The 14632-nt window shown below is 39.4% G+C and overlaps 2 long non-coding RNA genes across 2 annotated transcripts in view; one reads left to right on the top strand and one right to left on the bottom strand.

Annotated features, from left to right (window-relative positions):
- The window catches only part of LOC148147296 (uncharacterized), a 338020-nt gene that overhangs the window by 5203 nt on the left and 318185 nt on the right, over nt 1–14632 (bottom strand). The window lies entirely within an intron of this gene.
- The window catches only part of LOC148147297 (uncharacterized), a 70886-nt gene that overhangs the window by 54326 nt on the left and 1928 nt on the right, over nt 1–14632 (top strand). Inside the window, exon 2 of the long non-coding RNA XR_015759862.1 lies at nt 9631–9975. This is a non-coding gene — a long non-coding RNA (uncharacterized LOC148147297). The remainder of the gene's footprint in view (nt 1–9630; nt 9976–14632) is intronic.

The raw sequence follows: 14632 nt of genomic DNA, 5'->3' as shown, positions 1-14632 counted from the left end.
CACAAAATCTCCTGTCGATTCCCCTAACTATCGAGTCCCCTACCACGAGTAATTTTCTATTCTGCCCCCTTCCCTTCTTTGCCACAATGTCAGGATCAGTGCCAGAGAACTGACTGCTATGGCTTTCCTCTGGTAGGTCATCTCCCCCAGCAGTATCCAAAACAGTATATTATTGCTGAGTGGAATGTCCACAGGGGATCTCTGCACTGTCTGACTGTCCCCTTTCTTCCCCCTAACTGTAACCCATTTATCCTTGTCCTGAGCCTTAGGAGTGACCAACTCCCAGTAACTCCTCTCAATTACCCCCTCAGCCTCCCGAATGATCCGTAGTTCATCCAGCTCCAGCTCCAATTCCCTAACACGGTTTTCAAGGAGAGTATAGAAGGAGAGCACAGTTACAAAGTTGCAAATATGGGGATGTTCACACATACAAAGGTCAAAGCAGTAGAGCTACGTATATTTGAAAAGATGCATGTAAGAGATTAAATGCCTACATTTAAAAGGAGTGCAAAGGCATTCTTAGAAGAAATTAGTACTTCAAGCAAAATTACTAACTCAACCAACTAAAGTTGGATTATTCACATCATTGGAGATTTTGTTGATTTTAAAACTGATACAGTAATGAGTGTCCCCATCTGACTGATCAGATACCACGGCTGGAGAAACGAAAATTACAGCCTACAAAGATTATACTAGATGGTCCAGGTAGAACAGCACCCAGCAACACAAACAAGGCACTCCTCAATTTGGGTCCTCATGCATATCTTATCCTCAGCAGTAACACAGCAACTGGTTAAGAAACAAACTGTTGTCAACCAACCTGGAAAGTCAACCAGTGGAAGATTTGCAAATTAATGGCAGAAGCCAAAAAGAAGAAGGGCCCTAATGAGAATAATTCTGTTTGCAAAAGACAATTGTTCCATGCTGTCAACAGGAAGAAAGTTACCGCTTTTGACAGGTGGAGAAGATTCCTATTCTTATGTTTCCTGAAGAACACTGAAATTTGTTGTCTCACAAAGTAGAATTGTCAATATCAATGATAGATATGGTACTGAGTAAACACCAATCCAAATGACAAAATTGAGGATGTGAAAATGTCTCATTCACCAAATGACAGGACCAAATGAAGGTGTCCAACCTAATCATCAAACTGAAATAAAAAATTTATGTACATCAACTCCGGTATCGCAGCAGATTGAGAGTAAAGATTTATCTGAACAAAAGAGAGACGAGCTGCATCCAACTTTGCAGATACTGGGCATTGTCAAAAAGAAGAAATTGTCTGGCATGAACATTCAGGAATGAAAAAAAAACTTATTCAAATTAAAAGCGATTGCTAGTCCAAAACTCCAGGAAAGAAGTACTTGTTTTAACAGCATAGTGATCTTCCATGATGGACATTGACAAGATGGGCATCTTCCCAGATGATGATATAGACATCTACCTGGCTTAGCAAGGAACAATTCACTTGCAAAAGAAATTTGAGAGATTAAGGGTCCTCTAGATAAGGAAGTAGACCAATTACCAGCATTTGAAGAATGACGTCCTCTATGAAACACATCTTAGAGACAAAGGATTCTCCAGGGGAGAAGCAGAATTAAGGTTAACTGTTATCAAACCAAAGAGCTGCAATCTTCTAATTCTGAAGGGAATGTGTTCTCGAAGAATTGTACAACTTCTAGACCACCTGCATTTGTGAAGTCAAAGACTTGTGGGGGGATGGGCTAGTGGTAAATATAAAAGTAGTTTGAATGCATAAATGTTAATTGTGGGAATAAGACCTGGGAGGAGTGGAGTTGTGGTGTGAAAAATAATGGTTCTGAAAGAGGTAGGACAGAAGTTGTATTGGCTATCCGTATTCTGATGAAGTCACATGTTCTTTGGCAGGAGAAATAGTTAGCCTTGGGTGAGGTCCTGCTGGAAACATATACAACATAGCTGGCTGCTGAAAGTTGTTGTTATGTCTGATGAGTTAATATTGATTACATCTATTGCTATAAAGCAAACTTGTAATGTTTGAAAATAACCTCTTCTTGTTAAAACTCTCTAGTGGTCTACTCTTGATCAATGATAATTAGACAGGTTCTTTGACTCAGCACAGAATGGAAGATTGTTTCTCAAGACACCAATGGTTGCTAATCAGATCCCAATATGACAGAGTACTTACTATATACAATTTTGGTCTCTTTGTTTTCAGGAGAGATATACTTCCAAAGAGGCAGTTCAAAGAAAGGTTCCCTTGGCTGATTCCTATGAAGAAGGGCTTGTCCTGTGAGGAAAGATTGTGAAGGTTGGGCCACTCTTATTGAAATTTCAAAGAATGAAGGGTGATTGATTATGAGGGGGCTTGATAGAGCAGATGATGAAAGGATTTTTCTCTTTGTGGAGGAAGCTGAAACCATGAGCACTGTTTCTGGGTTGAGCTTCTATTTTTGGATCCTATTTGGATGTTTCTTTGGGTAACTCAAGGCTATTGTACAATATTGCTATATTTCCTCTATCTAAGAGCGACAATGGTCTGACTAAGATGTTTCTGTAAACCTATTTTTATTTACACTATAACACATGCTCTAGTGTGATGTTTAACCTCTCTGGTACAAATTATAGCTGCTTTCCTAGAGTCATAGAATCATTGAGATCAACAGCACAGAATAAGGCCCTTAGACCCATCATGTCCACGATGGTTAAAAACAATCACCTAACTGTTCTAATTCTATTTTCCGGCACTTTCCCCATTACCTTGGATACTTTAGCATTGCACATGCACATCTAAATACTTCTTAAATATAGTGAGAGTTTCTGCCTACACCAATCTTACACTCTGTGAGTTCCAGATTCCCACCAGCCTCTTGGTGAAAAAAGTATTTCCTCGAAACTTTCTGCCCCTTTCCATAAATCTATGTCACTGTTGCATCATCAGATATCAAAATCTCATTCACTGCACTTTCAAAGAAAGGAGTCTTCCATTTAAAATGGAGCTCAGGAGAAATTTTATCTCTTAGAGGGCCATCATCTTTCAGCATTAACCATCTCAAAGAACAGTGGAGACAGACCCAATGGACACATGGATTATGGGGGCGGGCAGAAAAGTCAGTTTAAGGTAACAACCACGACCTTGTTATAAATCTTATCTGATGATCTTATTTGGCTTCAGGTGCCAAATGGCAAACTCCTGCTCCTGTTTCTTCAAGTTCATATATCCATTGTTGTAATTACCTTCCTCCCACCCAGAGCCATTCCAATTATCATTTCGCCTTCCCGGTTGGGTGTATTTCCAGCAGTTGGGCCATCCACCCATACCATAATTTCTGCTGATGATCAATCAGGATAGGGCAAAAATCAATTTTAATATGCTAAAGATGCTTCCCCCTTCCTCTAGTTGAGAATACCAACAACCTTAAAGTCACTGGTAAGAAGTTGAACAAACAAATTCTGTAACATTTGAACTTCTTCTTGTTCCTATCGAATTGAATGCTTAGAACACTGGGACCTCTGACCTTTTCATGCTCCACTTCGTAAGGGCAAATGATGGCTTAGTTTTTCTTCCGTCTTACAGTGGGGAGCTGGTAATGTCACCTGACAAGCATTTCAGAACCTCAGGCTAATGTTCTGGAATTGTGGGTTCGAATCTCACCATTGCAGGTGGTAACATTTGAATTTCATAATAAATCTGGAATAATACATTTGCCTAATGCTGACCGAATAACCACTGTTAATTGTGAACTCATCCAGCTCACCAATGCTCTCTAGGAAAGGAAATCTGCCATCCTTACCTGGTCTGATCAAGTGACTGCTGACCCACAGGAACATGGCTGACTCTGAAATGCCTTCTGGAGAAATAGGGATGTGCAAAAAGTCCTACTTTCATGAACAGTTTAAAACCAACCGGCATATGCCTTCCCACACTTCATCTGGCACATATCGCACTACCATGAAGCCTTCTGGAGAAATCAAAGGCAGAGGGTGGAGGAAATAAGAATATGGTGGGGTATGTCTGAGAATATTGCCAGAAACATTGATTTAAATGCCTAATTACCATATCCAGGCACGGATAATTTTCTCTCTTCACATTGTTAACATTTTGTTCCAGCGTTTCACCACCATCCCCAACTTCACAACCACCTTCGTGTTAGCTGGGCGCCTCCGATTATGAGTGAGCTAGATATTGCTCTAACTTGAAGTGAAGCATTTTATTTTATTATCGGCAAAACCCTTTCCATGTTCAAAACTATAGCCTCTACCTTGGCCCTGTTTGAGACTGAAGCACTCAGTACACACTTTCCAACTCTTATTCAACTTCAGGCTAATCCCTGTGCTCTAACTAAAGTTCAAGTTACTGATTTCCATCTCTGTCACATTGTCCACCCATCCTTAACCACAGTTTGAACTTCTTCATGGACACTTAGAGCTGCCTTTGCCAATACCTTGCTTACTCCTAATTATCATATGTTGCAGTACCACTGATAAGTGTCTTGTGGGTTGATTAGAGTGCTGCCAACAATCCCTTCCTTTCTACTCTTTGAACACTAAAATATTAATTCAGGTTAAAGAGCTGCAACAAAAACAATATTAAATGGCAAATGGAATCTTGGAGGAACAAATTTAGGAGTGAACTATAGTGGACATGGCAGAACCCTTAGGAACACTAACATATAGATGGGTCTGGGAGTGCAGGTCCACAGTTCCCTAAAAGTGGCAACACAGGCGGCTAAGGTGATTAAGAAGGCGTATGGCATACTTACCTTCATCGGCCTGGACATGGAGTACAAGAGTTGGCAAATCATGTTGCAGCTATATGAAACCCTTTTTAGGCCGCGTTTGGAGTATTGTGTACAGTTTGTTCGCCACACTACTAGAAGGGGGTGGAAGCTTTGGAGACAGTGCAGAGAAGGTTCACCAGGATGTTGCCTGGTCTCAAGGGCATTGTCTATGAAGAGAGTTTTCACTGGAAAGATGGCAGCTGAGAGGAGACCTGATAGAGGAATACAAAATTATGAGAGGCATAGATAGGGTGGATAATCAGAGGCTTTTTCCCAAAGTTGAAGTTTCAATTTCAAGGGGGCACAGGTTCAAGATGAGAGGGGGAAAGTTTAAGGGTGATGTGTGAGGTATGTTTTTCACCCAGAGAGTGGTAGGAGCATAGAACACATTGCCAGAAGTGGTGGTGGAAGGCATGTTGACGACATTTAAGAGGCATCTGGAAGGCTACATGATTAGGAAGGGAATTGAGGGATATGGACTGAATGAGGGCGGAAGGTTTGTTGTTTAGTTTCATTAGGGAATGATGATTGACACGGGCTTGGAGGGCTGAAGAGCCTGTTCCTGTGCTGTACTTCTCTTTTGTTCTTATTAAATTTACAAAACGGAGGTAAACTTATCGAAATAAAATAACAACAACATTATCTAGGTAGTGATGCATCCAGAGATAATCCCACCCACTTGTTTCCCTTGGGACTTTTCGCAAGGTTGCCTCTTCTCCACACAAAGATTATGCAACACTACAGATTCAACTAGATACCTAACTTTTATTAAACTTAAATTTTCGAGAATTTGCTTTGCTCTTAGATTGAGATCACTGTCAAAAGTTCTTGGAACTTTTTCAGAAGTACCTACACCATCTTTTATGTTGTGGCAATTCATAACATTAACAACTGTAGAATCTACTGAATACAGTGATTCATTTGCTTACTCAGCTTGAAATTTAGTGTTTAATTTCGAAGAAATTCTGAACCTTCAGAACTGTCTTCTCCAAGATGTTCAATCCTGCATTCAATTTGGCCCATCTCTGATGTAAATCTCAATGGCAATTTTTTTTCCTGCCATGTTTTCCAAATATGAATATGAATTCTTAGTACTGTAATGTGGTTTTAAATTCTGCAGTGTCTAAATGCTACTTTACTTCAAAAATCTAACTTTTCAGCAATACAAGGTTGTTGGTTTTAAGACTTATAATTCTGATTTAGTCACTGCACTTTTAATTCTTTGTTTTAATATTTCTTCAAATATTTAAACTCTCAATAATAGCAATGTTGCAGTATTTTCTTTCTGCACTAATCTTTTGAACCTTTTTTTAGTGAAATTGCATGATGTTCTTACAACAAAGTGTTAATTCAGTATAATGTACAGAATTACCGCTATACAGCTTACTGGGAAGTTTCTGACCTTTTTTTCCAATCACAATGGTAATTTCCTGCCTTCAGGAGGTTTTCCCACCTTGAACAGCTGAGAACATAATGCACAACTTTTTGAATAAATTTCTCTGACTGTTGTATTTATAAATCGTTCCACCAAATTACAAACTAAATTATGAGTATTCCGGCCTTATTACAATATTAAATTTTTTATATCTTCTTCCAAGTATATCTTCAGAATCTTTTCAATCACCGACCATAAATTCATTCTATGGCGTTTCTGATATAGCGCCCTCAGTGAACATAACTGACTCTTACTCTTTTACCCACAGTGTCTTGTGAAGCTTACTCTTGATTGGGTAATTACTATGATGTAAGGTATGATAATTTATTTTAGGACTTGGATTTTAAACTAGCAACAGGTGGGTTTTAGTTTGTGTGTATGCAGGGATTTAACGATAAACTCGTCAGTAATTCCTGGGGTGATAATGGCAAATTGTTTCCATCAGGAGACACTTACGATCAGTCAGATTACAACTCAAAGAGCATTAGCTGACTTTCAGTTGAAAGAATTTTTGGTTTTGTGGAAAAAAACCATACCTTGGAAAGCTTTTCATTTTATCTGTTGGTTGAAATTAGATTATGCAACAGTTCCTCCTGAAATGTGGTAATTCAGAAATTAGGAAGCAGGTTACCTCAGTGTGATGTTTTTAGTTTGAAAGTTTCAGATCATAAGTGTTTGGTTAGTGCCTTGAAGAAGTTATTTGAAGCTGAGAAAGTCTAGGCTCAATTCTGTTGATACTCAAAAAAGAGGTTACCAAACTCACGACACTGGGACTTGAAAAAAACAATTTTGTTAAAACTATAGATGTGTTGGAGAATCTAATTCGCTTTCGTGTTTGAGCACTGTAACATGATGGTGTGGGATAAGTAGAATTGTATTTTGTCAAGTTTTTTGAAATCTTTCAAATTACGTTATATATACATAGTTTGGCACTTTGTGTAATAAACTTTTTTTTTTGCCAATTATGTAGCATTGCTTGTTTGTGTTTCAGTAATTGACATTATTAAATAAAAAAAAGACCTATTAAGCCAGATTTCAGATGTGTTTTCTGGTAATAACATCAGCTGGGATCATAACAGTTTTTAAAATAACAGTACTGATATAGGGATTACTAATTGTACTTACAGAGCTGCAAACTATTCCCACAGACCCTTTTTCCGGAAGGACTTTAATTTCCCACAGTGACTAAATATTAACTCTCCCTAACCCCACAGATGTTCTTCCACGTCTTACCAGCTCTGAGATGAAACTTTTCTCCTGTAATGTTTCTTTTGCCCTACTCCTGCTTTCAGAGAGCTGCTGACAGCTTGATTGTTTACATGCTTTCCTATTTGATTATCTGTGCCTTCTTAGAGCTATAATGGCTTTGAAGTGGTCAGCTTACTTTTCGCATGAATTTTTTTTGCCTGGATTGAATGGATATTTTTCACCATTGTTACCTTGAGGTATTTATGCAATGAACCACTTTACTGATGACCATGTTGCATGCTTTAGTATCAACCACTAGTAGCTTCCAGTTGAGGTAGAATACTTACATCCATCCTCTTTTCTATGCTGGGTCTAAAGGCTATCCAATTAGCAATGGTATAAGATTAACCACTATTGAGTCCTAATGAGATGAGGCAAATAACATAGCCAACAAGATGCAGTTTATTGTATGATATCAATGTATGGACGTTATTTTGACTAGCTCAGCTGAATTGCAAAAACTATCAGGAGTCAGAATCTGTCTCCTTCAGATTTCACCCAAAGATCATGTGACATTAGATTGGTTGGAAGTTTTCAACGTTAACTTTTTTAGATCCATTACCTTATAAAGGTTAATCCATATGTAAACTTCAGCTGCTCTGAAATGCTGCTATTCAAATCCTGTCCACAATAAATTCATTTGTCTCCACATTGACCTCCAAGTGTTCTATCCCTAAAGCTTCATTCAAATCCTTCTGTTTTTTACAGACCACTTTTGTGGTCTTCATACACTCTTTTTAACCTTACCTCAATAATCTCCTCTGACCTAATTTCTCAGCCTTCTCCAATAATTCTCTGAATTTTTTGTGCATCCCACAGTTCTATCGCTCCTTATTTTCTCGCAGTGACTTCAGCTGCTCAACCTTACTCAAGGGAGTATGTTCTCTAGACCCACTCTCTGTCTCTCACCTTCAAAAAAATCTCCTGCTTTCAACAGGACATTGGCTTAGCTCTTTATTTTTTTCCATTGCTGGTTTGTGTCCATAACCTTTTGTTTTATTACCTTAATGGTGCTACATAAATGCAAATTATTGTTTGCAGAGATAGCAATAAAGTGAGCTCCGAGCATCAGAACGCTACTGACCACATTACACAAGCAGTAACAAAACCTCACAACAGCAGACAACAAAAGAGAAAGAAAACATGTCAAATATCAATATGCATAATAATTGAAACTGAATTCAATGGCGAGTGCTTTTCAAATCATGTATTTTAAAACTGTACTGTTTCTAAGACTTAGCACGTTGCTGATTTAAACATTTAATTTTAAAATAGAACTAAAACTAATTTATATCTCAACAGCTAATTATAAACGTAGCCATAAATATTGCATCCTGTACAGTAAATTACATTTTGCACAAAATGTACAGTAATCAGAAATATTAACTGATTTTAATATTTTCAGTTATAAGCTCTTATACAATAGATGCATTATCAGTGCTTCAGCATTTTATAAAAGCCTGCTCCAATTGCTAGCATTTTGCACAGATTGGAATTTTCATCTCTGTATGAAGCTCAATCTTGAACATTTTTATATATAGGCTGCATCTGCAATTAATCTTCCCCAGTGCAAAGATTCACTGTCTTCAGGATTTATGACTAGGTCCTGGACACTGTAACAATATTGTGGAGCTGAGTCCCTGATAGAAGTGTGCTGCTAATTGGATCACGGCAGCTAATCAGCGCTCTGCAAAAAAAAATCATCCCACTGGCTGTGTCTGATAAAATGGATGGCTCTCCTTCCATACCGAATCAGAGAATTGAATCCTGAAATCAAATCCAGCTCCCGATTAATATCATAAAGGTTACTAATGCTCCTGTCACAAACCCAATCTAGGTGCTATGTGTTGAGTTGATCTTGTATTCAAGCATGATTGCTCAACTGAAGGAAGGTGATAACCTGGTTTGAGAGTGCCAGGTTGCGGGTGTACTATCAACACTGTCTAGACAAGTGTTTCCACTGTAGGCCATAAGCAGTATCACAATTGCAAAGAGAGTTAATTCAGGCTGTTTAACACACAGCAAATCAGAGATTTTTTTTTGCATTCTTTAACACAAGCACTGCTTCTGTATAGTCAATTGTTGCAGAGACACACTGGTTTCCCAGCACGAATGGACTAGACAGACCAATGAGCTTTCCCCTTTGAGTTCCCGCGAGTATCAGTGCTTTCCTTTTCTTCCTTTCAGGAATTTACAAACATTCGCAACAAATCAATAAGGCTATTGATTATTCATTGTACAGTGCGTTGTTGGTGTTAAGCTGGCACAGAAAGCAAAGGCAGCTCCTGCAATCCAGACGCATCCCATCTGGTGACTGGTGGCACAGAGAAAGGAGAGAAAAGCCAGAGAGAAAGAGCGTGAGAGAAAGCCAGATGAGTGTGAGAGATGGCAGGGCATCTCCGCAGGCATGGGAACTACGCATTTCTGCTACGTAAGGGTACGGCAACATGTAAAAGAACTGACTCAAAGGAACAGGAGGTAGCTACTACGTAACAGAGGTTTCCTTGGCTCTGTGACAAGAAGAGCGGTAAGGTAATACATGATTGCTGTTTTAATGCTGTGACTATGCAAACGTCTGTGATGCATCCTCTCATTTTGCAGTCGTGTAGCGGCTCGAACGTGAAGGAGAAAAAAAAAGGTTGTGTGGCGTTCTTGTAAGTAAACATAACTGCATGCTAAAAGGATTGTAAGCTCCTGTTAGAGACGTGCTAAAAGACCTTTTGAATAGGAATGGAAGCGGGAGGCACAAAGCATTAAGAAGCCGTAGCATGCCAAATGTTTTATTTTAAAAACGGAAGAGGGAGCGAGAGAAGAGAGGAGAAAGCACAGCTTGGCCCAGTGCCAATCCCAGTGAAATGAATTATAGTGTTGAATAATGGTACACCATTGATCCAGCCACTTGTTTCAGAGCTATGATTGTCCCTGAGTCTTGACAGGAATTTCTGTGCGTGTGTATTCTGGGGCTGCAGGAGAAAACCAATAAGTCACTATTGCTGACGACACTGTGAGGGAGGAGAGGGTTGCCAAGTGAGCATGCCCATGTTGAAGTGGTATTCTACTGTATAAACACAGGCATTCTGTCTTCTCAAAGAGAATTTCTCATGCCCCAGCTCCTATTTTGTTATCAACAGGTTTACATTCCCTCAGTCTATCAAAGTTTGCATTGAAAAGGGGCCAACCCTCTCATGTTTTATCCATAGCGAGTAACTTTTCACAATTTCTGGCAGAAGCAAATCTGCTATACACATCAAAGTCAGGGAAACAGCATTATCATAACAGGAAATTGCATAATAAAGGCTGGCATCAGGGAACGACATCTGCCAATTGTTGTAACATCAGTGCTACTCACCTTTACAAAGTCTGGGTCAAGCATAGAGAACTGTCTTGTCAAGGGGAGGTAGAGACTGTGTGTGTGTGTGTGTGTATGCGCATCTATAATGCATGCAAGAAATTGGCAATTAAACATAGCAGCCACTGCTACAATACAAGGCTCCAGGAAAGAGAAGCTGATCTGAATTTATAATGCAGAGACTGAATTAGCATACTAACGGGGTTGTGTCACCGAAAGCATTCAACAGACACTCGCCTGCCATCAGCCTTTGTTTTACTGGATGCTGTTGAAGTGAGAGACGGCTGACTGCGCAGAGGCATCTGTCTGGTCTCTGTGTACAAACGAGGATTCATTAGACTTTTACTGAGATTAGAATGACACACTTCACACGTAACCTCGCAAATATAGTAGAAGCACAAGCATTGCCTCATTCCACTATAATTGAAATATTCTATGTGATAATAGTCATTTACAATTGTTAAACGTGACGCAAATATTTCCCTTTGAATCTAAATTGTACAATGGAGCTCACTTGCTGTTTGCAAACCTGAAAAGAAAGGTCTTGTATGTTGAATTATTCCAGTGTTGTTCAAATGATTTTTCCTACTGGTCAACTGGGTTTTCATAAATCTTTTTTAAAAATTTAAGAAAAAGACAAAACTAAGACTAATTAAGTGTTTTCCTGATAGAACAATTTTACTGTCAATGAATTTTAATCAACAAAACGGTATCACTGAAGAATATAAAGTCTTCATGGTAGTGGCGTGGTGTAAAGATGTTAAAGAACCCTATAGGCAAATGGAATTTATAGCTCTCAGTGACCTGACCCGATTACCGATAGATTCGTGGGTTATTTTGATGCAATAAATCCCTGAGAATCTGGAAGCTGGGAAATTTCCTGGCTGTTTCACAGCTCAGTCTCTGGCAACTATTCAAGCATGTCGAGCTTTCTTCTGGTTAAAAAGAAACTAATACTGAATTTGGTAAATAACATTTAGGAGAAAGCTTGTAAATGGCAAAAGAACATTTGTTTTTTAGATTTTTAATATGAAATCAGTATGCATTACTGAGCATCTGTTCAAGCAGGAAGTAGGCACATCTTGAAGACATAGTCCTTTCATAAGCACCAGCTTTTACAATAAAACCTTGATTTTCATCTGAGTTCTCCACTTTCTGGGTCATGGAGTCAATTGCCTTCTTTTATTGGCATTAGCAGAGAACTGCTGCCCATCGTAGTCCAGGATCAATTGTCTCGCATCCTAAATTCATGTTTTCTACATGAGGAATTGCAGCACCAGAGCAGGGCACATTCACGACCACCATTAACCCCAAACACCATGTCCCCACCCTCCTGAAATCCCCTAGATGCTACCAGGTCATAAATTAATCGTGAGAGTTCCGGATTATTCTTTTTAATAGGCAGTCCGATCCACTCCACACTGCAACAGTGGATTAGTGCCCCTCTATCATTTAGTGGGAAGATTACTGAACTTGCATCCCACAACGATGTGCCTCCTGGCCACTGGAAGAGAGAGAGAGGAAAACATGTACCAGAATCATTACCTCTTTGGTCGCTTTTAATGGGGCATTACTGACAGAATTTACTTTTGAGACTTCAAGTCATAGAAGTCCTCAAAAAAATTCCCAATAGGCACCCCAGTCCACAGATATCTCCCATTGGAAAAATCGAACACTTTATGCAGCAGTGAAGCTTTTTTCTTCACCTTCACAATTGCTTCTGACAAACATTGGAAGTTTGTAAGTTAATTGTATGCAATGTTTGGGGCTTGAGCCGTTCGTTTTCAGTTGAATGAAAGCTGGTAAATGGTAACCACCAGAGCGGAAGTCCATGAAATATGAATGGCTGTAGTACACGGAGACACAGGGGCTAAAATAACAGCATGGCCTATCATACATACAAAACAGCACAGGACAGATTTGTGTTTCTGGTGTCAAATGTTTGTATTGCGGAATGCATATCAGGAATTTGGAAGCAGGGGTCAGAAGGGCCCATGGAAGTTTATGCCATTTAGTTAATAGACAGTAAATCCTCTGGAGCGTGATAACCTCTGGCCTTGAAGTTGCAATGTACATGGTTGGCAGGTGAAACAGCACTGGGGCTGTGAATAGGTAAACTCCATCTTTTATAATCTTAAAAGTGTGAATCAAAATTACCTAATCTGTATTATAAATCTGCATTTCTAAATATGCCAAACTACAATGTAGTTGCTGATGAATGGATGGAATGTTGAAGCAGGAGAGAGTCAGCTCTTTTTGAAAGTTTAAAATCATTAATAAAAGCTCAACTAAAATCTTCTTGCCTGGGTAACTGTTCTTCAAACACTGACACCTCGTGTTGGATTAGGGAAAGGAGGTAAACAACTGGTGGCTAAGGTGGGGCCCCTAGCAGTAAGAACCCCTCCACCACCCCTCTGGAATAGAATCATTTCATTTCACACCTGAAACCAAGACGAGAGGTGGCTCTACAGTCACCAGTTACCACTGCTGGAAGTCACAGGAAGGAGGTGAAGAGGAGTCTGCGATTGGGTAGAGGCTGGGTAACAATGGAAAGCCTTCCCCATCCCAATCTCCAGATAAAATAGTAGGCATAAGATCATTGACACTGGAGATGAATCTGCATTTTTTGAAGTGGGACAATGTTGCTTTCTCATAGGTTTCGCTCTCACTCTTCAGTAGAGCTGCCTACAACTGAAATCTGCAGAAATAGAGTGGGAGCTCAGTGGGCAAGCTGCACTTTTTATTTCTAACAGGATTAAAATTCTCTTTCAAATTTTTAAAGCTTACTTTTCAATTGCACATTGAATTTTAACTCTGCAAGCTTGTCGATGATTATATCATCAATGAGTGATGGCTCAACCTTGCCATTGATCGAAGAGTGGCGGATGGGATGTAATTTAGATAAATGCAAGGTGCTGCTTTTTGGAAAGGCAAATCAGAGCAGGACTTATACACTTAATTAAGGTCCTGGGGAGTGTTGCTGAACAAAGAGACCTTGGAGTGCAGGTTCATAGTTCCATTAAAGTGGAGTCACAGGTAGGTAGAATAGTGAAGATGGCATTTAATATGCTTTCCTTTATTGGTCAGTGCATTGAGTATCGGAGTTGAGAGGTCATGTTGAGGCTGTACAGGACGTTTGGAATATTGCATGCAATTCTGGTGCCCCTCCTATTGGAAGGATGTTGTGAAACTTGAAATATTTACAAGAATGTTGCCAGGGTTGGAGAAATTGAGCTGTAGGGAACCTCTGAATAGGCTGGGGCTATTTTCTCTGGAGCACTGGAGGCTGAAGGGTGACCTTATAGAAGTTTATAAAATCATGAGGGGCATGGATAGGGTAAATAGACAAGGTATTTTCCCTGGGGTGGGGGAGTCCAGAACCAGACAACATAGGTTTAGGGTAAGAGGGGAAAAATTTAAAAGGGACCTGAGGGGCAACCTTTTCACCAAAGAGTGGTGTGTGCATGGAATGAGCTCCCAGAGGAAGTGATAGAGGCTGATACTATTATAACACTTTAAAAGTATCTGGATGAGTATATGAATAGGAAAGGGTTAGAGGGATATGGGCCAAGTTCTGGTAAATGTTACTAGGTTAGGATATCTGGTTGGCATTGACGAGTTGGACCAAAGGGTTTGTTTCTGTGCTGTACATCTCTATGATTCTCTGACTCTACGATTAGATTTGATGGTATTTTCTGCCACATATGTTGCTGTGTTTAAAACACCCTTCAAAGAACGTCTTAGCTATTTTATATTTCGAACTGAAAACAATGAAAGAGTCACCAGATATAGGATAATTTACATTCCTTTTCTCAGAATTTATTGAAAACATCAGAAACT

The sequence above is a fragment of the Chiloscyllium plagiosum genome, unplaced genomic scaffold, assembly GCF_037043375.1.
Source record: "Chiloscyllium plagiosum isolate Xiang-an unplaced genomic scaffold, Cpla_swu_hap1 HiC_scaffold_17, whole genome shotgun sequence".
NCBI lineage: Eukaryota > Metazoa > Chordata > Chondrichthyes > Orectolobiformes > Hemiscylliidae > Chiloscyllium > Chiloscyllium plagiosum.
Note: the sequence above shows the minus strand (reverse complement) of the source record. Positions and strands in the feature narration are given on the sequence as shown.